Here is a 25,161-nt window from a genome sequence, read left to right on the forward strand (position 1 = left end):
TTGCTGTATAAAAGTCTCAGCATTTGTTTTTTAATTCATTTGACCTTTTAAGAACAACAAGTACACTCCCAGTTTTACCACTTCTATTAAACAACCAGCTACAAAGGGCATGCATTTGCAACTGCTGCCAGTGACGATTGAGAAACTATGATACATGAGCTGGTTCCAAGGCTATGCAGTATTACCGTGTATATAATGCAGGCTATGACCTTTCATGCCATGTTCACGTTGTGTCAGTCCTATTTTGTTCCATAGCAGGCAGGCTGGAAGCATGGGGGTGAGAACAGGCAATGTCTACGGGGTAACCTGATCAACTGGTGGTCCTAGGGAAATATACATACACTGTATCATTATAAAATGGGTCATCTCACTGTAATGAGATAATATTCTTTGCAACAGTCACCCCTGAGCTGTTTGTCAATCTTATTTATAAGCAGTTTTGACTGTACATATGGATCAAATACTAAGTTTGAATCTAGAAAGTATATCACCCATTCCATCCCCTCTGCAATAAATACAATTTAAGACAGATGAATGTAAACAAACAAACAAACAAACAAAAAACAACATCAGGCTTAACTGAGAATGCTTCTTTGAAAACAAAATAGTTACAGTAGTCCCCTCCTTTCCTTGGGGGGGTATATGTCCCAAGACCCCTAGTGGATGCTTGCAACCATAAATAATACTGAATCCTAAACCCTATATAAACTATGTTTTTTCTATATATACATACCTATGACAAAGTTTAATTTATAAATTGGCTCAGTAAGAGATAACAACAATTAATAATAAAATAGAACAATTATAACAATATAGTGTTCACAATTTCATGGATAGAAGATTCATTATTACTATCGAGCTTAGTGACCTTAGCATATGATCTTTTATTCTTTCATTATTAAGTCAAGAACTTTCACCTTTCAACTTAAAGAAAGTACATTATAGCTTCTTTTTTGGCATAGTTGAGCTGCCAGCATCACTACTATTGTAGCTTGGGGCCACTATTAAGTAAAATAAGAGTTACTTGACCACAAGTATTGGGCTATCTGAACAGTCATTCTGGTAACCAAAAGGGCTAGTAAGTGACAAAGGGCAGGTGGTGTAGACAGCATGAAGTCACTGAACAAATAGTGGCTCTACAAAGTAGACAGCATGTGATTTGGTCACAATACTCAGAATGGTGTGCAACTTTTGAATTGTTTATTTCAGGATATTTCCATTTAATTAATTTCTACTTAATATTTTCAGACAGTAGTTGACCATGGGTAAGTGAAACTACAGACAGCAAAGCCCAGATAAGGGTGGACTACTGTTGAGTCATTCTGAATACATTAGCTAATAAACAATAAAATCACGATTCTGTGTGAAAAGCTGAAATTGGAAACCAATATTTTAATTTTCAAGGTATTCCACATTAGCAGAAGTTCTCTATGTTCTTATCACTTTATGATAAAAGCTTAGATTTAAGCTAAAATCACCACAGTAATTAAAATGCATGGTACATTTTGGGTTCATTTTGAATGAGTGAGATTTTCAACTAACCTGAAGCAAAACAAATCAATTAGGAAGCCGTCTGGGCAAATTAAATCTCAGGAAACAGAAAATAAACATGTGAACCCTTAACACTGCCACGGCTTCTGATGGTTCTCAGAATGATCTACTGTCAGAGTTAGGTAGATCTTTTACATAGATAAGTACTTCTCAATCCTGGATGAGTCTTATAATTCACCTGTACAAATTAGAATAAATACAAATGCCTAAACCCCTCCACAGATATTTTGATTTAATTGATCTGTCATGAGGTCCAGGCACTGATATATTTAAAGTTCTTTAGGTGGTTTTATAAATTTCCATTTTCCCCATTATGCAGTAAGTAACAATTATGTCTTCCATTTCCCTTGAATGTGGAAATTATGTTTACCAGTTCATTTACATGTTGTACACGGGCTATTAGAATACATTGATAAAATAACATGAAATATTTTCTTAATGTCTGTCTGTTATCGAAATGTTAACATTCTCAAGTATCCTGATGTGCTAATAATGGGTGCAATCTTCTTTGGATTTTTCTTCTTAAAAATCTTATCTCAAAATCTACAAAATCAGAGAAGCATAAAATAATTTTCACCAGTTAGATGCTTTTAGTGCTATGTTATAAAGTGATTAAATTTTTTAATAAGATTTGGGGCTTAGGACTGGAGCAGGACTTACTCTAATGAGCAGAAAGTGGCGGTTCTGTTGACTGTAGTGGATCTAGGGTTGATGAAACATGGCAGGGAGTCATTAGGGACAGTAAATAAATTAGTGAATGGCTAAATGAATATTGGGCTTGAGATTTGATCAGAGGAGAAAACTTTGCTTAAGAAAGTTTATATGTAGGATGTTTTTGGTGAGGACAAGGCTGAAATAGAGCTATGCCTCACAGAGGTGTGGACTGATGGAATTGAAGGCTTTTGTTGAGAAGACCCAGGAACTATGAGATTGACAGTTAGCAGGGACACTCCCTTAATGACGTGGGTCACTTGGAAAGATAGCAGAGATCAAATAGGCTGGAAAGTAAGGGTGGGAGGCAGGTGCTAAAGTCCTTGAGGGACGTGAAGTAGTGTCCCAGGTGGTAGAACAGGGATGTATAGAGAGAGCCATGAGGAACATGGCATGGACTTTCAAAAGAGATGCCATTGAGCAGTGGCCTAAAGAGCCGCATTGCAGAGACAGAGAAGGACCCTTAAGCATCATGATGTCGTACATATGAAAACAATCTGTAAACTAAAACACGAAACATGGGTATTCTATAGACACTTGCTAAGGAGCTTATATTTGAGCTAATGTGAGCGAAATAGTTTATTTCTTTATACACTGATACCAATGATTCTTTAAATAAGAATGACAGATAGTAAACTATTTTAACTAGGGAGCTTAGAGAAATATTTAGAAAACAGTGTACTTTTCCCTGATGTATGGCATGGACAGGGAAAATCCACCTTTAATGTGAATATGGAGTGACATTTCTCATAAACTAGAAGTAGGAGTCTACTGATAAGTTCCAAGCGTGAGGCTGCAAGCCTTGAATGAATCATGTGGTGTACTGGGAAGAAAAGACAAAGAATGTGAGAGAGATACTGTTTGAATAGCCAAGAACAAGGCTGGCTAGATTTCATTCCTCTTTAGAAAAATTAGCTTTCGTTTTCAAACAGTGATTTAGACTGTTCAATTTCTTTCTAAAATTGTTACTGAGCCGATATGATAAAAATCTAAGATGTTTGTTTTACTTATTTTCCTTTTTCTTTGTCTTTTTTTTCCTGCGTGCATGCTTGCTTGCACATATTCATTTCAGTAGAGAGTAGTCACGAATAATTGGCCAATATCCTAACCACTAGTGGCTACCTGAAAAAGTAATGCACTTGGTTTTCCTTCAAAGAACAATGATTCTTAGGTCATGGAGACTTTTTGATGCTGTCCAGAAGTTTGATTGGACCAAGAGACACAGCAGATTTGATCCTCAGGGCATCTCACCTCCCACTACCTACCTTACTCATAAGAGCTGCCAGTTATGTTCAAAGGCACGCTGGATTTGACAAATTTGTCTCTCCCACCCTCACACTTTAGCCAAATCAAATAAACCTTTCTCTGCTCCTAAGCACTAATATGTCAGTGTTGGGCTTACTGTGCATCAGGTAACCTAAATGTGGGGTCTTCACACACACACAAAAAGAAATGTTAAAATAAACAAACTCTATCAACCTGTAAAATATAGAAGCTTGCATCTATGAGTCAGGAGCTTGGCAGATTTCCTACAAAATATATTGCTGGTGAGACTGGATAGTAAGAAACAGAAATAAAGTCTCTATATTTAGCGACAGCAAAGAGAGTTCCACTATGGTTATGCAGGAATGGAATGCACACAATAATATCTTAAATTCTCTATCTTAGCTCATCTTAGTCCTTTGATGAGGAGGTGGCAACAAAAAGCTGGAATCAAGAGTAAATTATGGGGCCGGGTGCGGTGGCTGAAGCCTGTAATGCAAGCTCTTTGCAAGGCCAAAGCAGGTGGATCACTTGAGGTCAGGAGTTCATGACCAGCCTGGCCAACATGGTGAAACTCCGTTTCTACTAAAATTACAAAAAATTAGCCAGGCGTGGTGGCACGTGTCTGTAATCCCAGCTACTTGGGAAGCTGAGGCAGGAGAATTGCTTGAACCCAGGAATCAGAGGTTGCAGAGAGCTGAGAGCATGCCACTGTGCTCCAGCCTGGGCAACAGAGCGAGACTTTGTCTCAAAAAAAAAAAAAAAAAAGAGTAAATCATGGAATGATTGGCAAAGGGGAAAGCTTAACCTTAAAAAGGTTAAGATATACAAAGAAATATGTTAGATATTGGGCTCAATTTTTTTGGCTCCTTAACTCCCTTTCAAGCTTTTATTGGAGTGAATGCACGCCAAGCAAGGCAGCAATATTGACAATGTAGAACCTTAATAATGATAGTCATATCAGTTAGAATCCATATCGTTTATTTGAAATGTATGTGAATAGCCTAATTCTGATGAGAGGCCTGTGCCCTTGCCACTTCTTACAGTCACCTCCAGGTAAATTTTCCTGTGTCTGAAATCTAGACCACATGTCCATTCCTCTGTGCTACAACTGAAAGGAAGAATATGAACGAATGTCCTTGATTTCTTGTAATCCCTCTTACTATAGGCTGTTGCTAGTAGTTACTTTAAACAAAGCTTCAGTGGAACGGAAAGGAATAAGATGACAGAAAAATACCACAGAACAATGTTCAAGATTAAATACTTGACACCAATGCTTTTAAATATTCATGGGCTGGGCCAGGCGTGGTGGCTCACGCCTGTAATCCCAGCACGTTGGGAGGCTGAGGTGGACAGATCACCTGAGGCTGAGTTCGAGACCAGCCTGGCCAACATGGTGAAACCCTGTCACTACTAAAAAAATATGAAAATTAGCTGGATGTGGCAGTGTGTGCCTGTAATCCCAGCTACTTGGGAGGCTGAGGCAGGAGAATCACTTGAACCTGGGAGGCAGAGGTTGCAGTGAGCTGAGACCACGCCACTACACTTCCAGCCTGGGTGACAGAGTGAGACTCTAGAGCGAGACTCTGTCTCAAAAACATTTTTTAAATAAGTAAATAAATAAATATTCATGGACCATTCTGAATTGTACAGGGGCTGATATTTCTCAGGTCACCTCTTTATGCTGCTTGTCCCTTTTTCCTTCCCTTCCAGCTCACTTGCCTCACTTCCCTTCCCTACTTTCCCACACTGAAAATGTCCCTGTTATTTTTTAGCTAAGCAGTTTAAATATTTATTTGTTTTGATACTCCATCTAAACTCTATGGACTTCACTTTTTACATGCACAGCCCAATTTCAAAGGATTTTGTTAATATAACCAGCTGTCACCGCTAGAGATAATTCCCTTAGGAGCAGAAGCAACTGCAATCACCTGTGTTTTAAAAGAGCAGATTTTAAAGACATCTGCTACACACAGAAAAAGTAACTCATAAACTGTTATTCAACAAATTACATCCAAATTTAAGTCCTTTTCAATAATTAATAGGCTTAGTAGAGCCTCTATCTATCATAATAAACTCTCTAGACATTATAACATTCTCCTCATCTCTATGATTTACATTAAAATCTTTGAAGCATAACCTATAAAATCTGTGACAAAATCCATTTCAAATCAGGAGAATATATAGATTTTATTCTATGAAGAACAATGAAATATCTTTACTTAATAGACTTAACCCATGAGAATGAAGGAAAAAATGCATTCTTGATTACATTTGAGAAGACATATTTCCTGAGAAATGAGGGAGACGGGGAGTCTAGGCATCTGGTCAAAGTTGGACTTGTTGGCAAAATCATATCTTGACTTCCTTTGTATTATTAAATGAAAAATGTGAAAGTAAATCAACTAAACATGTAATTGAGGAAGTCATAAAAAGGTAGATTAAAAATATACTTGAGGTAAGAAGATGAAAGTAATTAGTACAGGTAAAAACAAATTTAAAAGACAAATGGAGTTTAAATATATTTAAAATATAATTCTTTAAAATGATAAAACACACAAAAAATTTGGCAAGATTGTTAAGGAAAAAATATAACTCGTAAACATATAATATTACACAGAAAATGGGTTATAATCATAGGTGATTGACAATATGATAATATATTTTAATTCCTTGGTCAATGAATGATTTTCTAGGCATCAATATCAAAATAGATTTTAACAGGTGTTTAAAAATCTTACTTATCAAATTTTAATGGAAGAAATTGAAATAGCTCTTCAAAAATATTATCACAAAAATTTGAGCTCCAATACTTTCAGGGCAAAATCTATGTTTTCATCCGTAAACAGACCATTCTATCACAAAGAAACAAGTGACCAATTTCCATTTATATCAAAAGTATAATATGTTCCTAAAGAAGAAGAAATAGATACTATTTATAAATACATAGGCACCAATTCAAAATAAAATATAATCAAATAACAAAATCAAAATTATAGCATTAATTAAAAACCACATTTTGACAAGTAACATTTGTTTTAATATTTTGAGAATATTTTAATTTCAGAAAATCTCTTTCCAGGTTTTGTTCTGCTCCAAGTGAACCCATCTCTAGACCCTAAATCACAAGCTCACACTCTTGGATTTCCCTGAAGAGTGGTGTCATTATGCCAGTTTCCCCCAGAAACTCTCTGACTGGCAGACCTTAGATCTCTCCAAGCCTTAATAAATCTGGTTTAGCACTCCTTCAATTGTATTTCAACCAGTACATATTGGGAGCCACTTACTGCTCTACAGAACTTATTTTTACGTCCTATGTTCATTATAAGATATACTATTAAGAGGATTTGATAGTTCTTAGCAAATATCTTTTTTTTTTTAATTTTTTATTATTATTTTTTTAATTATACTTTAGGGTTTTAGGGTACATGTGCACAATGTGCAGATTTGTTACATATGTATCCATGTGCCATGTTGATTTCCTGCACCCATTAACTCGTCATTTAGCATTAGGTGTATCTCCTAATGCTGTCCCTCCCCCCTCCCCCCACCCCACAACAGTCCCCGGAGTGTGATGTTCCCCTTCCTGTGTCCATGAGTTCTCATTGTTCAATTCCCACCTATGAGTGAGAACATGAGGTGTTTGGTTTTTTGTCCTTGTGATAGTTTACTGAGAATGATGTTTTCCAGTTTCATCCATGTCCCTACAAAGGACATGAACTCATCATTTTTTATGGCTGCATAGTATTCCATGGTGTATATGTGCCACATTTTCTTAATCCAGTCTATCGTTGTTGGAAATTTGGGTTGGTTCCAACTCTTTGCTATTGTGAATAGTGCCGCAATAAACATACGTGTGCATGTGTCTTTATAGCAGCATGATTTATAGTCCTTTGGGTATATACCCAGTAATGGGATGGCTGGGTCAAATGGTATTTCTAGTTCGAGATCCCTGAGGAATCGCCACACTGACTTCCACAATGGTTGAACTAGTTTACAGTCCCACCAACAGTGTAAAAGTGTTCCTATTTCTCCACATCCTCTCCAGCACCTGTTGTTTCCAGATTTTTTAATGATGGCCATTCTAACTGGTGTGAGATGGTATCTCACTGTGGTTTTGATTTGCATTTCTCTGATGGCCAGTGATGATGAGCATTTCTTCATGTGTTTTTTGGCTGCATAAATGTCTTCTTTTGAGAAGTGTCTGTTCATGTCCTCTGCCCACTTTTTGATGGGGTTGTTTGTTTTTTTCTTGTAAATTTGTTTGAGTTCATTGTAGATTCTGGATATTAGCCCTTTGTCAGATGAGTAGGTTGCAAAAATTTTCTCCCATTCTGTAGGTTGTCTGTTCACCCTGATGATAGTTTCTTTTGCTGTGCAGAAGCTCTTTAGTTTAATGAGATCCCATTTGTCGATTTTGGCTTTTGTTGCCATTGCTTTTGGCCAGAGCAATCAGGCAGGAGAAGGAAATAAAGGGTATTCAATTAGGAAAAGAGGAAGTCAAATTGTCCCTGTTTGCAGACGATATGATTGTATATCTAGAAAACCCCATTGTCTCAGCCCAAAATCTCCTTAAGCTGATTAGCAACTTCAGCAAAGTCTCAGGATACGAAATTAATGTACAAAAATCACAAGCATTCTTGTACACCAATAACAGACAAACAGAGAGCCAAATCATGAGTGAACTCCCATTCACAATTGCTTCAAAGAGAATAAAATACCTAGGAATTCAACTTACAAGGGATGTGAAGGACCTCTTCAAGGAGAACTACAAACCACTGCTCAATGAAATAAAAGAGGATACAAACAAATGGAAGAACATTCCATGCTCATGGGTTGGAAGAATCAATATCGTGAAAATGGCCATACTGCCCAAGGTAATTTATAGATTCAATGCCATCCCCATCAAGCTACCAGTGACTTTCTTCACAGAATTGGAAAAAACTACTTTAAAGTTCATATGGAACCAAAAAAGAGCCCGCATCGCCAAGTCAATCCTAAGCCAAAAGAACAAAGCTGGAGGCATCACGCTACCTGACTTTAAACTATACTACGAGGCTACAGTAACCAAAACAGCATGGTACTGGTACCACAACAGAGACATAGATCAATGGAACAGAACAGAGCCCTCAGAAATGATGCCGCATAGCTACAACTATCTGATCTTTGACAAACCTGACAAAAACAAGAAATGGGGAAAGGATTCCCTATTTAATAAATGGTGCTGGGAAAACTGGCTAGCCATATGTAGAAAGCTGCAACTGGATCCCTTCCTTACACCTTATACAAAAATTAATTCAAGATGGATTAAAGACTTATATGTTAGACCTAAAACCATTAAAATCCTACAAGAAAACCTAGGCAATACCATTCAGGACATAGGCGTGGGCAAGGACTTCATGTCTAAAACACCAAAAGTTCTTAGCAAATATCTTATTTCATGAAATACCTGAAAGGGATCTTAGAGATCATCTAATTAAACATCCTTATTTCATTAAAGAGATATGTGGCTTCCATTTTATTTGCAGGCCAAAAGGAAGAGGAGGTGACAAATTTTGACTCTGATGACTAAATGTTATCACTAAGAGAAATATTTAAATAAAGAGGGGCAGTTTTGAAAGTGGTGTGGTGGAGCATGCTAGCTGTACCCTAATGTCTCTTCTCTCCTTTTTTCAGCAATAAGTAATCCCCAGATTTTGCAGAACACAAGGGTTGCCTAGAATAAAGTCTGTATATCTCCATCCTCTCTGTAGCTGAGCATGACCATATAACATGAGCAGAGGTAGTGCAAGCAGCTTCCAAGAATTGTCTTTAAAGGGCATGCTTTTTTTTTTTTCACCTCCTTCTTTCCTCCTTCCAGTTGGCTGGAATGCAGCCATAATAACTGACATTATAGCAGAAATCTTGTACCAGGAGGTAGTGTGGGGAATGGAAGTCATGAAAAGCAGAGGAACCGAAGAGAAGGAAAGTAGATTCCTGACCCAGTGTCTTGCCAATCAGCTGCAGAGCAACTATTTCTTAGTGTTGGGTGGATAAAGCTCTTAGTGCCACTAGTTTGTTGTTCTCATAAGTCAAGGTTTAGGCCTAGTCTAGAAGAAAGCTCAGGGGAGTTTGATTACACAGTGGTCAAGGAGAGAGTCTTGGTCAACTCCAGACATCTTGAATATAAAAATGAAATTAATCCTGAAGTTATTTAACATTATCTAAGTTTCCTAAGCCAAAATCTTACCAATAGTAATGAATACAAGTTGTTTTCTTTGAAATAAATTATACCAAGCATTGAAAACAGAATACACAATAGCAAACGTCAAGCAGAGACGATACTGAAGCTCAGGAAAGAGATCCCGAGTGTGAAAAATTAACAAAGATTATATTGACAAATCCATGAATTGGAATTTCTCAGCAAAGGTTAAGAATGGTTGGGGAAGAGAAAAACAGTCAAGGATAATATCTAGAGTCATGCCTACCTTTGGTTGCATGTCTTGAATTGATTTTTAAAGACTAATATTAGATTTTCTTTGTTTCACTTATCTTTTAATTTATCAGAAGAGTACCGGTTGGTGGATAAAAGATGTAGAGGTTGTTTGATAAACACATTTAACAGGGACAAAACTGTATTTTACTTTTTTCTTAAACCAATTCTTCCTACTTAATGAATAGAAAGTTCATTTCTCTTCATTTTTAATTTTTTCCCCATTGTTATCTAACCTGAAGATTTTTTAAAGACTCTTGTTGCTATAAAACATCCTTATTTGTCATGGTTCTTGTTATTTTTAAGTGCTTCCAATCATTATATGAACCACTTGTGCTTATATGAAATGTGATAAATACAAAAAAGATACTAGTTTTTATTGAAATATAAAAAATAATCTTTGTGTCAATCTTCTGCAATATTCAAAAATGAAACGTTATATTATATATTTATCTCAAATATCATATTAACATAATCTTTTTTAAACATTATTGTAGTCAGTGAATTTATCAATATTCAGACAGTTGACTTAAGGTTATCAATAGAGATTTTGCCAGCAGCCCTATAGCAGTAGGGCAAACATCTCCAACATTGTTTACTCTGGATGACTCTTTTTTTTCCACTGTCCAAGGCCCCACCTCTACTTAAGACAGTTTAAACATGACCAACATCATGAATTAAAATAGTGGAATCATCAGCCTAGAGATCAAAATTTGGGACTCTTATTTATGACTGTTTCCTCATCTGCCTCATGGAGTCTCAAAAGAGACATATAAGGAATTAAATCATGTTATTGTAAATTGACAATTTATAATTGTATCGATTTATGGGGTACAAAGAGATGCCATAATTTATGAACATGATATGAAATAAGTAAATCAAACTAGATAACATATCCACTCCCTCAAATGCTTATCTTTTTTGTGATAAGAACATTTGAAATTCACTCTGTTAGCAATTATGAAATGTACATTACTCTATTATTAACTATATTCACCATACTGTGTACAGGACTAAAAAAAAAACAGAAAACAAAACCATATTCCTCCAGCCTAACTGAAATTTTGTATCCTTTCACCATCATCTCCCATTTCCCTATCCCCCAGCCTCTGTAACCAACATTCTAGTTTCTGCTTCTGTGTATTTGATTGTTTTAGATTCCACATACAAGTGAGACTATGCAGGCCGGGTGTGGTGGCTCATGCCTGTAATCCCAGCACTTTGGGAGGCTGAGGTGGGTGGACCACCAGAGTTCAGGAGTTCGAGACCAACCTGGACAACATGGTAAAACCCCATCTCTACTAAAAATACAAAAATTAGCAGGGCATGGTGGCAGGCATCTTTAGTCCCAGCTACTTGGGAGGCTGAGGCAGGAGAATCGCTTGAATCCGGGAGGCAGAGATTACAGTGGGTTGACATTGTGCCACTGTGCTCCAGCCTGGGTGACAGAGCAAAACTGTCTCAAAAAAAAAAAAAAAGTGAGACTATGCAGTATTTATTTTTCTGTGCATATTTCACAGCATAATGTTCTATAATTCAATCCATGTCATTGCAAATGACAGAATTTCATTCTCTCTTAAGGCTGAATAGTATTCCATTGTGCATATTTTTTGTGTATTAATCTATTGATAGACACTTATGCTGATTTCATACCTTAGCTCTTGTGAATAGTGCTGTAATAATTATGGGAGTGCAATCTCTTCCACAAACTGATTTCAAAACTTTTGGATAAATATCCACAAATAAATTGCTGGATCATGTGGTAATTCCATTTTTAGTTTTTTGAGGATCCTTTATACTGTTTTCTGCAAAAGCTGTACTAAATTCCATTCCCACCAAAAGTCTTCAAGGGATCCCCTTTCTCCACATCTTCACCAACATTTATTATCTTTCATCTTTTTGATAAAAGTCATTCTGACGGTGTGAGATGATAGCTCATTGTAGTTTTAATTTGCATTTTCCCAGCAATTAGCAATACTGGGCATTTTTTTTCACATATCTGTTGGCCATTTGTATGTCTTCTTTTGAGAAATATCTATTTTCACCCCTTGCTCATTTTTACATTTTTGTCTTCTTGCTATTAAGTTGTTTGAGCTCCTTATATATTTTGGATATTAATCCCTTATAAGATGTATGACTCACAGATATTTTTTCCATTCTGTAGGTTGTCTCTGTACACTACTAATTGTTTCTTTTGCTGTGCAGCAGCTTTTCAGTTTGATGTAATACAATTTGTTTATTTTTGCTTTACTTCCCACACTTGCTTTTGGAGTCAAACCCAAAAAATCATTGCCCAAAACCATGTGGTATAGTTTTTGCCCCTAGTTTTTCTTCTAGTAGTTTTTGAGTTTCTGACTTACGTTTAAGTTTTTAACCATTTTTGAGTTGCTTTCTGTATGTGCTGTAAAATAAGGGTCCGATTAGGGTCCGATTACAGTCTTCTTAATGTAGAAATCCAGCTTTGCCAACACTATTTATGATATACTGCATTTATTAATTTATTTAGTTCTAACAGTTTGTTGGTGGTATCTGTAGGGTTTTCTGTATGTAAGATCATGTCACCAGCAAACAGTGACAATTTCTCTTCTTCCTTTCCTATTCAGATGCCAACTATTTCTTTCTCTTGCCTAATTGTTTGGGCAAGGATTCCAATACTATGTTGAATAAAAATGGTGAGAGTGGATATCCTTGTCTTATAACCAATGTTAGAGACTTTCAATTTTTCACCGTTTAATTATACTGTTAGCTGTGGGACTCTCATAAATGGCCTTTATTGTGTTGAGGTACATTTTTTATATGTAATCTGGCAAGAGTTTTTATGATGAAAGGATGCTAAATTTTGTCAAATGCTTTTTCTGCATCAAATAAGATGATCTTTTTTCTCTTTTATTCTGTTACTATATCACATTTACTGATCTGTGTATGTTGAATCATTCTTGCATTTCAGGGATAACTCCTCATTTACCCTAATTTCAGGGATAACATTCTTCTTATAATTGCTTTTGCTATGTCCCATAAGTTTTGGTATGTTGTGTTTCCATTTTTATTTGTCTCAAGATATTTTTAAATTTTCATTTTAATTTCTTCATTGACCTATTTGTTGTTCAGGAGCAGTTGTTTAATTTTCATATATCTGTGAATTTTTCCAAATTCCTCTTCTTAATTTCTAATTTTAAACCATTGTGATTAGAAATGGTACTTGACGTAACTTCAATCTTCTTAAATTTCCTGAGACTTGTTTTGTATCCTGACATGTGATCTATCCTGGAAAATATTCCATGTGTGATTGGGAAGAATGTGCACTCTGGGGCTGTTGAATGAGATATTCTGTATACGTCTGTTATGTTCATTTGGTCTAAAGTGTTGTTAAAGTCCAAGTTTCCTTATTAGCTTTCTATCTGAATGATCTATCCATTGTTGGAAGTGGGGCATTAAAGACCCCTGCTATTATTGCATTGCAGTCTATCTCTTTCTTTGGATACTTTAATGTCTGTTTTACATATTTAGATGCTCTCATGTTGTGTACATATATATTTACAATTGTTATAACTTGTTTATGAATTAACCATGTTATCATTGTACAATATCATTATTTGTCTGCTGATATGGTTTGGCTGTGTCCCCACCCAAATCTCATCTTGAATTGTAGCTCCCATAATTCCCATGTGTCAAACGAGGGACCCAGTGGGAGGTAATTGCATCATGGGAGTGGTTCTTTCCCATGCTATTCTCATGATCGTGAATAAGTCTCACAAGATCTGATGGTTTTTTAAAGGGGAGTTCCCAACACATGCTCTCTTATCTGCTACCATGTAAGACAAGACTTTGCTCCTCATCCACCTCCTGCCATGATTGTGAGGCCTCCCCAGCCATGTGGAACTCTGAGGCAATTAAACCTCTTTCCTTTATAAATTACCCATCTCAAATATGTCTTTATTAGCAGTGTGAAAACAGACTAATACATCTATTGTTACAGTTTTTGACTTTAAGTCTATTTTGTTTGACATAAGCATGACTACTTCTGCTCTATTTTGGTTTCCTTTTTTATGGCATATTTTTCCTTCATCCCTTCACTTTCAATTTGTATTTGTCGGTGTGGTATTTAAAGGTGTGGCGAGTATTTTATAGGCAGCATATTATTTGTTCTTTTTTTATTCTTTTTAATTCATTCAGTCACTCTGTGTCTTGTGTCTTTTAATGGGAGAATTTAATTCATTTATATTTAAGGTAATTATTGATATATAAGGACTTACTAATGACATTTTAAAAATTGTTTTCTGGTTGTTTTGTTGATACTTTGTTTCTTTCTCTCTTGTTGACTTTTTGTGTGATTTGATAGTTTTCTGTGGTGGTATGTTTTGTATGCTTTTCATTTTTGTTTTGTGCTTCTGCTAAAGAATTATGTGTTGAGGTTACCATGAGGCTTACATAGAGCATCTTCCACTTATCCTTTTTCAAGCTGATAACAACTTGACTTTGATTGCATACAACAATTCTACGATTTTTATTTCCCCCTCCCCAACATTTTATGTTTTTGATTTCAGAATTCACAACATTTTGTAATACATTTCTCTTGACAATTTATCTAGAGTTATTATGACTAGTTTTGTCATTTAACTCTGGTACTCAGGAAAAATTGCCTTATATTATCATTACAGTCCTAAGGTATTCTGAATATGGCTCTGTTTTATTTACATCAGTGACTTTGGTGCTTTCTTGTGTTTCCTGTTATTAATGGGGAGCTTTTTGTTTAAATTTAAAGATCTTCCTTTAGCAACTCCTGTAAGACAAGTCTAGTGATCCTAATCTCCTTAAACTTTTGTTTGCATGGGAAGTCTTTTATTTCTCTCATTTTTGAAGGAGATTTTTGCTGGATTCAGTATTCTTGGTTGGCATTTTTTTCCCTTCAGCACTTTAAACATCTCATTCTATTATTTCCTAGTTTATAGGATTTCTGCTGAGAAATCCACTGAGAATCATATTTGCATACTTTTACATATGATGCATTTCTTATCTCTTGCTACTCTCAGGAGGTTTTCTTTGTCTTTGATCTTTGATCATTTGACTATCATATGCCTTAGTGTTCTCCTCTTTTGGTTAAAATTGATTGGAGACCTCTGCACTTCTTGTAGCTGGGTGTTGGCATCTATTCCTAAACTAAGGAAGTTTCTAGCCATAATTTATTTAAATAATGCTGACCCTTTTAAACTTTCTTCTCCTTTTGCAAATCCAATTAGGTGAAGATTTGGTGTCTTGCTAATGTTCCATAATTCCTGTAAACTTTCTTCATTCTTTTTCATTCTTTGTGATTTTGTTCCTCTCACTGGATAATTTCAGATGCTCTGCCTTCCAGCTTACTGATTCTTTCTTCTGCTTGATCAAGTCTGCTGTTGAAGCTTTCTATTAAATTTTGCTATTAAGTTATTGTATTCTTCATCTCTAAAATTTTTATCTGATTCTTTTTTATTGTTTCTAGTTTTTTGGTCAAATGTCTCACTTTTTTTAGTCTGTTTTCCAAATTTCATTAAATTTTCTATCTGTAATACTTGTAGTTTCCTGAACTTCTTTATGAGTATTAATCTGATTTTTTTGTTAGTGATTATATAGGTCCCCTTTTCCTTCAGGTCCATCAGTGTAACTTTATTAGTTTCTTTTGGAGATGTCATGATTCCCTGATTGTTTGTAATCCTTGTATTCTTGTGCTGTTTTCTATGCATTTGAAATAGTCCCTTCTTCTGGTCTTTACAGTTGCTTTTTGGTTGGGATAGACCTTCACTATTTAGTTTAGCTGCTGATAACAACCCCCAGCAGGCAGAGCTTGTGCTGTTATTTAGTTGACTGGGCCACTGCCTTTGCTCTGATGTTTGGTGGGGCTATTGGCTGGGCTCCACTCCCCTGTGAGACTGCTGCATGGTTCTGTTCTCAGGTGAAGCTGATGGCTGGGTACTGTGATGGCTTCTGGTAAGTGTGGCCACAAGATATATTCCCTGATTGGACAATTCCACAATTTGGGATCTGTTCTCTACTATGGCTGAAGGCTGGTCTCTGAGGGTAAGCAGAGTCACTACTCAAGATAAGAAGGACAAGAGATTATACTCCTTAGAAATGCAGAACTGAAGATTGAAATCCATGAATGTGAGAGTCTCCCTGCCTGGGCAGGGCTTTTGGGAAGGCTTTTTGGCTTGTTGGAGCTGCTGCTTGAGTTCATGGTTCAAGCTGCTCTAGCCACTGTGTTTCTTTGAGTTGTGGGGAGGTAGAAGTCTTCTTGCCTGGTTGGCACTGTTTGGAGTGCTTTTTGGCTGGGTGAGGCTGCTGCTTGCCTTTCCAGGTCAAGTCAGTCTGGCCCTTAACTTGTCTGTAGTCTATGGGGCTAGGAGTCTTCCTACCTGGGCAGAATGGTTGGGTGAGATTTTTGGCTGCTTGAAGTTGCTCTTTGGCTTCCTGGATAAAGCCTGTCTAGGCCCTTTGCTTTTCTGAAGTGGGACCTGGGGAAGACCTAATGAGAGCACCTGGGCTGTGTGGAGAATACGGTAAAGTTTCAAGCCTGAAAGATCCATGGACTGTGTTTCCTGTAGGATGGTTCTGTTAGCTAATTTCTCTGGTATGGCATCTCCATTGGCCAAAATGAAGAGCAACCATCAAGATCTGTGGGCTGATTGCTATGACTCCCAACTCATTCTTTGTTTCTAACTGATCCCAGGTTATCAAGCTGGTGTTCCCAATATTTCCTGTGGGATGAGACAGGAGTGCACCTCCTGCAGAGGGTCCCAGAATGGTGAGGGGGCTGAATGTTCAAGTCCAACTCACTTTCCCCATTGTAAAAACTGTGGGTCCAGGGGAATTATCTGTTTGGTGCTGTGTCAGCTTGGGGCAGGGATGGCATGATAAAAGAGAACATTTCTCTTAGCATTCAGTTGTGACTTTTCTCAGTTTTATGCTCCAAGGATGTGTTTAAGCCTCACTCCCAAGTTTTTGATATTCAAGATGATATTGTTGTCTGCAAAGAGTTGCTAGTTAGGTTTTTGTAAGGTAAGTGAAGCCAGAAAACTCCTATTCCACCATCTTGCTGTTGTCAGCCTCTATTTCTTAAAATTTTTTTTGCGTGTGAAGTTTGGAAAAGAGAAACTTCCCATATGATTATTGGGCTATGGTTGTAGCCACCAATAATTCTATTCAGTTCAGTTCAATTCAATTCACATCTTTTTGATACTGACAATATGTTAAACACTATGCTAGACTCTAGGAATCCAGAGTTATTTAATATAAAACCCCTTTGTCTGAGTAATTAATAAGGAGGAAGATGAATACATGGCTGTACAACACTGAAATTAGTATTGGGTATAGGGTGACATGGTAACAAGAATGGGACAACTAACTTCTTGTATGTTTATAGAAGGAAAATGACTTCAGAAAGAGTACACTGAAGACATGATGTTTGTATTTAGTAATAATATGGATGAATAAAAAATTATGAGGAAAACAAAGTGGTAAGTTGGGAGAAATGTGTAGATAAAGAATCATATGACATTTAGAGAAGTTATAAGTATCAAAGATAGCTTAAACAGAGACAATATATGGAAGAAGACAGATAAGAGAGGAGTTTTAAGAGGTAGAAAGAGACCAGATTATTTATTCCACAATGAAAAATTTACCCTAACATAAATACAATAGAGCATTTTAAGCAGGTGAGTGTATTAGTCAGGGTTTTCAAGAGAAACAGAATCAATAAGATACAGATATAAAATAAATGTAGTGTGGGAATTGTCTCATGAGATTATGGAGATCAGGCAGTACCATGATATGCCATCTGCAAGCTGAACAACCAGGGAAGCTGGTGGGTTAATTCAGTTTGAGTCCAATGCCTGAGAACCAATGTAACTCTCAGTTTGAGGCCAAAGGCTCAACAAGGGGTACAGTGGGAATGCTGGTGTAAGTCCCAGCATTTGAACACCTGGAGCTCCAATGTTTAAGGGCAGGAGAAGATGGATGTGGCAGCTCATGAAGAGAGAGAGAAAATGCACTCTTCCCTCTGCCTTTTTGATCTATTTCAACCGCAATGAACTGGAAGATTCCTGCCCACACTGGTAGAGGGAGATCTTCTTTACTGGCTCTCCTGATTTAAATGCTAATCTTTTCTGGAAACATTCTCACAGGCACACCAAGAAATAATGTTTTAACAGCCATCTGGGCATCCTTTGGCTCACTCATGTTTACCCATAAAATTAAAGATCACAGAGAGTAACAGTTGAGATTTGTGGTTTAGATATATGTTACTGATGTTATTTAGAAATTAGGAGCTAGGAAAGTGGAAGATATGAAGAAGTAGAAAGAATGTTCAGGCTGGTATCGTTGGCTGTACTTAAAACCCAGAGAGAAGGCTGAGGTTAGTGTAAAGATGCTCAAAAAATAAATGTCTAAATTCATGTTATAACAGTAGAAATGGGGAAGGATAACAGGATTTCAGACAGATTAAAGAGGCAGATTAAGAAAATTGGTGACTGATGGGATGTGTAAAATCACAGAGAGGCAAGTGTCTGGAATAATTTTTATGTTTTCTCTTGAATAAAGCTCAATATTCATTTTGTTGTAGAATTCAGAAGGGTTACCATGGGTCTATAGGGATTGGAGAATACAAAATTGTAAAATGAATTTAAGGGGGAAGGGTGATGAGAAATTATTTAACAGGTACAATGTACATTATTTGGGTGACAGGGATGGATACAATAAAAGCCAAGACTTTACCACTTTTCAATGTATATTCCTGTAACAAAATTGCACTTTTACCCATTAAATTTATACAAATTAACAACACAGGGGTCCTACTAAAATGGTTGACTAGACACACACAGCCTGGAAATGCCTCTCCCACCAAGAGAAAGCAAAATATTGAGGAAACCATAGCACTTCAAACAGATCATTTGAGAGAAAACACTGCAAGCTGATAGAGAGGCAATGCAGACACCATAATTGAAGAGGGACAAAGCTGGGATGTGTGCCTGGAGTCAGAGAGAACCAGGAGCATCTCCAAGGCCTGAAAAGATCCTAAGGAAAGGATGCACAAATGAACCCAAGGGTACCACACTCCTGCCACTGACCTCTGAGATCCTAGCTACAAGAGATCCCACAACTCCAAAGATACTTGAATTGGTAGAAGCTCTATGGAGAAGAGGAGAGACAGAGCTCCAACCTTTGCAGATCTCAGAAGGTTCTATGGAGCACAGCGTAGCTATAGCAAAATGTGACCGTAGATGCCTATCCCCCACAACTCTCCATCTTGCTCTGAGTGACTATAGCCACTGCTGACTATGCTGACTGCCAGGCTGGGAGAGAGCAAGGCTACCCCTCCTGCAGGACTGGAACACATTTAATCCGTGTACCCCACTGTCCGTCTGCTTCTTCTAAGACTTCCTGCCTGACCCTGTCACAGGAGGGTACCCACAGCACAGCCTCCACTGTCCTGCCTGAGTGATTTGTTGATGGTCTAGGAACACTTCAGCCCCTCCAACACAGCCATTGCATGATCTGAGAGGCCAGATGACAAAACTGTGGGCCTGGTCTCAATGCCCAGGATTTGAGCACACCACCTAGAGATATTAAGCTGAAACCTGTGGCCTGAGCTTGAGCAGAGGAGGAGCTCCCACTCTCAGAACACTAAGGAGAGTGTAGGGTGGGTTTGTGTGCCAGTGAGAAAGCTGAGGATCTCTCCCTTTGCAAGACTGGTCCAGGAAGCATGTAGCCTGATAGCCAGTTTCAGGTGTTGCCCCCAGGCACCATGCAACTCAGAACACCTGGAACAGCCCAGTGATCTGGATGCAGAAGGACTGGGACAAGCCTAGCTGCTAGGGTCTGCTCCTGGTGCAAATGCTGGAGGGAGACCCAGTCAGAGGAGTGTGAGCTGGATGGACCCCACAGCCATTTACTGGGCTAAAAATCCTTGGTTGTAGGTGACACACCAGCTGTACACTTGTAGCACCAGTGCCCTGCCCAAGGATCCTCTGCCCTTCACCCACTGCATCAACAGATACCTGCAGACATACCCTATACCTGCTTTGACTCTACCTAGTTCAGAGGACTAGGCGATCCCAAGGAGTTGTAGATCTTCTGGTGACCTAATCTTCCACTTGAACTGCTCCTAAGGTGAGAGAAGCACAACCAGCCAAAGTCCTCTGTATGGCTAAGGAAACACGGGTGTGGCACCAGGAATTGCAGAGGGCTCCACCTAGACCCAGGAGCAGACTTGGTGAAGGAGCCATCTCTCATTCCCCAAATATCTCCCCTCCCCAGAGCTCTGCCATGTGTCCACTGAAATACAAAGCAGCTGTGTGGCTAAAAGCCTATCTTCCAGACCTTACTCTTAAGTGCCATCTACTGGACTGCACCCTGAATTACACCATTAAACATAAATTCTTTCAGTAAACAATGCTTGTGAAACCCAACGCAGGAAACAATTCACAACTAGAGATCGCATATAGAGTCTTGACTCTCTCAAAGCACCCAGAAATAAAGTCAATTGACTATACACAACATACATCACAGTCAAACTCTCCAGTTAATAAAGAATACACAAGCAAAAAGCTCCATCTAAATGACAGCAATTTCCAAAAGAAAAATAAACACTAGACACCTCAGATTAGAAGGAATCAGCACAAGAACTCTAACAATTCAAAAAGTCAGAGTGTTTTCTTATCTCTAAAGTATTGCACTATGTGTGCAGCAGTAGATCGTAGGCAGATAAAAATGTCTGAAGCAACAGACATAGAATTCAGATCTGGACGGCAAGGAAGCTCAGTGAAATTCAAGAGGCAGTTCATATCCAATCCAAGGAAGCCAGAAAAATGATTCAGGGCTTGAAAGACACAGACATTTTAAGAAAAAACAAGCAAACAAACTGGATCTCTGGAATTGAAAAACTCACTGTAAGAATTTCAAAATGCAGTTGGAAGCCTCAATAACACCCTAGAACAAGCTAAGGAAAGAATTTCAGAGCTCAAAGACTGGTCCTTCAAATCAACCCAATCAGACAAAAATTTTTTTTAAAAAGTGTTTGAAAAATTAACAAAGCCTCTGAGAAATATGGGATTATGTAATGAACCACACAATTCATTGGCATTCCTGAGAGAGAAGGAGAGAGAGTAAGCAACTTGGAAAACAAATTTGAGGGTATAATACTTGAAAAATTATCCAATATTCCTAGAGAGGTTGACATACAAATTCAAGAAATTCAGAGAACCCCAAGACACAAAGTCACCAGACTTTCCAAGGTCACTGAGAAAGGTAAAATATTAAAGGCACCTAGAGAAAATGGTCATATCATTTAGAAAGGGAACTCCTTTAGAACAACAGCAGACTTCTCAGCAGAAACCTTATATGCCAGAAAATATTGGGGGCCTATTTTTAGCATTCTTAAAAAAAAAGAAATTTCAACCAAGATTTCTATTTTATGCCAAATTAAGCCTCATAAACAAAGAAGAAATAAAATATTTTCACGCAATTAATTAGGGAATTTGTTACCACTGGATGAGCAATACAAGACATCCTTAAGAGAATTCTAAACACGGGAATGAAAGAATGATACCTGCTACCATAAAAATACACATAAGCATTTAGCTCGTGGTCCCTGTGAAGCAACTACAAAATCAACACTACAAAGTAACTAGCTAACAATATAAGATGAAACCCTCACCTACCAATATTAATCTTGAATTTGTATTTCAGTGCTTATAGCCTAAATGACCCACTTAAAAGGCTCAGAGTGGCAAGTTAGATGAAACAACAAGATCCGTTCTTCTCCTGTCCTCAAGAGACCCATCTCACATGTGGTGACACCCATAGGCTCAAAGTAAAAAAGAATAGAGTATGATCTATTGCGCAAATGGAAAATAAAAAAGAGCAGAAGTCACTACTCTTGGATCAGATAAAAGAGACTTTAAAGCATCAACAGTAAAAAGGACAAATAAGGTCATTACATAATGATAAATGGTTCATTTTAACAAGAAGACTTAACTATTCTAAATATATACACACCCAACATTTGAGCACCCAGATTCACAAAACAAGTATTTCTAGGCCTATGAAAAGACATAGCCACACTTAAATGTAACAGTTGACCAGTTGGCCCTAATAGACAGCTGCAGAATACTCCGTGCAACAACCACAGATTATACGTTCTTCTTATCTGCACATGGGACATATTTTAAGATTAACCACATGCTCAGCCATAAAAGCAAGTCTCAATAAATTCAAAAACTGAAATTCTACCCAGCATATTATTGGACTATAGTGAATACAGATAGAAATCAATACCAAGGGGCTCTCTTAAAACCACAAAATTACATTCAATTTAAACAACTTGCTCCAGAATGACTGTTGGGTAAACAGCAAAATTAATGTAGAAATTTTAAAAGTTATTTGAAATAGCATTGAAGAGTTAGAAAGATCTCAAATTAATAACCTAACACTGCACCTAGAGGAACTAAAAAACAAGAACTAACTAAACCCAAACCTAGTAGAAGAAAATAAATAACTAAAATCAGAGCAGAACTAAACAGCATCAAGACTCAATAATCCATACAAAGGATCAACAAAATTAAAAGTTCGTTTTTTGGAAGGATAAACAAGATGGATAAACTTCTAGCTAGATTAACAAAGAAAAAAAGAGAGAAAAGTCAAATAAGCCCAGTCAGATATGACAAAGGTGATATAACAATTGATCTCACAGAGATACCAAGCTCCTTAGAAACTGTTTTGAACACATCTATGCACAAAAACTAGAAAACTTAGAGGAAATGGACAAATTCATTGTGACACACAACCTCCCAAGCTTGCATCAGGAAGAAGTGGAAACCTTAAATAGACTAATAACAAGTTCTGATATTGAATCAGTAACACAAAACCTACCAGACAAAGAAAGCCCTAGAGTAGATGGATTCACAGCTGAATTCTACTAGACATACAAAGAAGAGCTGGTACCAATCTTACTGAAACTATTCCAGAAAGTTAAGGAGAAGAAATTTCTCTCTGACTCATTCCATGAGACCAGGATCTTCCTGATACCAAAATCTGGCAGACACAATGAAAAAATAAAACTACAGGCCAATATCCCTGATGAACATAGACACGTAAATGCTCAACAAAAGACTAGCAAAGTATATCTAGCAGTGATCAAAAGTACATTAACTTTGTTCAGGTTAACATCAAAATGTTAATTCATCATGATCAAGTAGGCTTTATTCTTGGGATGCAAGTTTGGTTTAGCATATGCAAATCAATATACGTGATTCACCACATAAACAGTATTAGGAAAGCAAACCATACGATCATCACACAGATGCAGAAAGAGCTTTTGATAAAATTTAACATTTCTTCATGATAAAAACCTTCAACAAATTAGGCATAGAAGGAACATACCTTAAAATAATAAGAACCATCTATGACAAACCCATAGCCAACATCATACTGAATGGGCAAAAGCTGGATGCATTCCCCTTAATAACTGGAACAAGACAAGCATGCCCAGTCTCCCCACTGCTATTCAACATAGTACTGTAAGAGCTAGCCAGACCAATCAGGCAACAGAAGGAAAGAAAAGGCATCCAAATATGAAAAGAAAAAGTCAAACTAGCTCTTTTTGCTGATGATATAAATCGGTATCTAGAAAACCCTAAAGACTTTACCAAAAGGCACCTAGACCTTATAAATAACTTCAGTAAAATTTCAAGACACAAAATCAATGTACAAAAATCAGTAGCATTTCTATATTCCAATAACCTTCAAGCTAAGAGTCAAATCAAGAACACAATCCTATGTACAATAGCCACACATATAAAAAAAAAAACAAAGAATATATCTAGCAAAGGAGCTGAAAGATCTCTACAAGGACAACTGCAAAACACTGCTGAAAGATATGATAAATTACAAAAATAAGTGGAAAAATATTCCATGCTCACAGATCGAAAGAATAAATATTGTTAAAATGGTCATTAATATCCAAAGCAATCTACAGATTCACCACTATTCCTATCAAACCATCAACGTCATTTTTCACAAAATTAGAAAAAAAATTCTAAAATTCATATGAAACCAAAAAAGGGTCTGAATAGTCAAAGCAATCCTAAGCAAAAATAACAAAGCAGGAGACATCACATTACCTGACTTAAATTATACTTACAAGGCTACAGCAACCTAAACAGCATAATAGTGGTACAAAAACAGATACATAGACCAATGAAACAGAATACAGAACCTAGAAATAAAGCCACACACCTAGAACCAACTGATCTTTGACAAAGTCCACAAAAACAAGCAATGGGGAAAGGACTCCCTATCCAACAAATGGTACCAGGATAGCTGGCTAACTATACAAAGTAGAAAGGAACTGGACCCGTACCTTTTACTATATATAAAAACGTAACTCCTAAAACTATAAAAATACTGGAAGAAATACTAAGAAATACCATTCTGGCCCTCAGCCTTAGGAAATAACTTATGACTAAGTCCTCAAAAGCAATTGCAGCACAACAAAAATCGACAAGTGGGACCTAATTAAACTAAAGAGCTTCTTCACAGCATAAGAAACTATCAACAGAGTAAACAGACAACCTACAAAATGGGGGAAAATATTCACAAACTATGTATCTGACAAAGCTCTAATATCCAGAATCTATAAAGAACGTGAACAATTCAACAAACAAAAACAAAATAACCCCGTTAAAAAATGGAAAAATGACATAAACACTTCTCAAAAGAAGACACATAAGTGGCCAAGAAATATATAAAAAATGCTCAATATCACTAATCATTAGAGAAATGCAAATCAAAACCACAATGAGATACATTTCATATCACTCAGAATGGCTATTATTAAAAAAGTCAAAATATCACAGATGTTCACAAGCCTATGGTGAAAAGGGAATGCTTATACACTCTTGGTGGAAGTGTAATTTAGTTCATACACTATGGATAGCAGCTTGGAGATTTTTCAAAGAACTAAAAATGGAAATACCATTTGACCTAAGCAATCCCATTACTGAGTGTATACCCAAAGGAAAATAAATTATTCTACCTTAAAGACACATGTACTTGTACATTCATTTCAGCACTATTAACAATAGAAAAGACATGGAATCAACCTAGAAACCCATCAACAGTGAGCTTCATAAAGACAA

Source organism: Symphalangus syndactylus, chromosome 4 (genome assembly GCF_028878055.3).
Source record: "Symphalangus syndactylus isolate Jambi chromosome 4, NHGRI_mSymSyn1-v2.1_pri, whole genome shotgun sequence".
NCBI lineage: Eukaryota > Metazoa > Chordata > Mammalia > Primates > Hylobatidae > Symphalangus > Symphalangus syndactylus.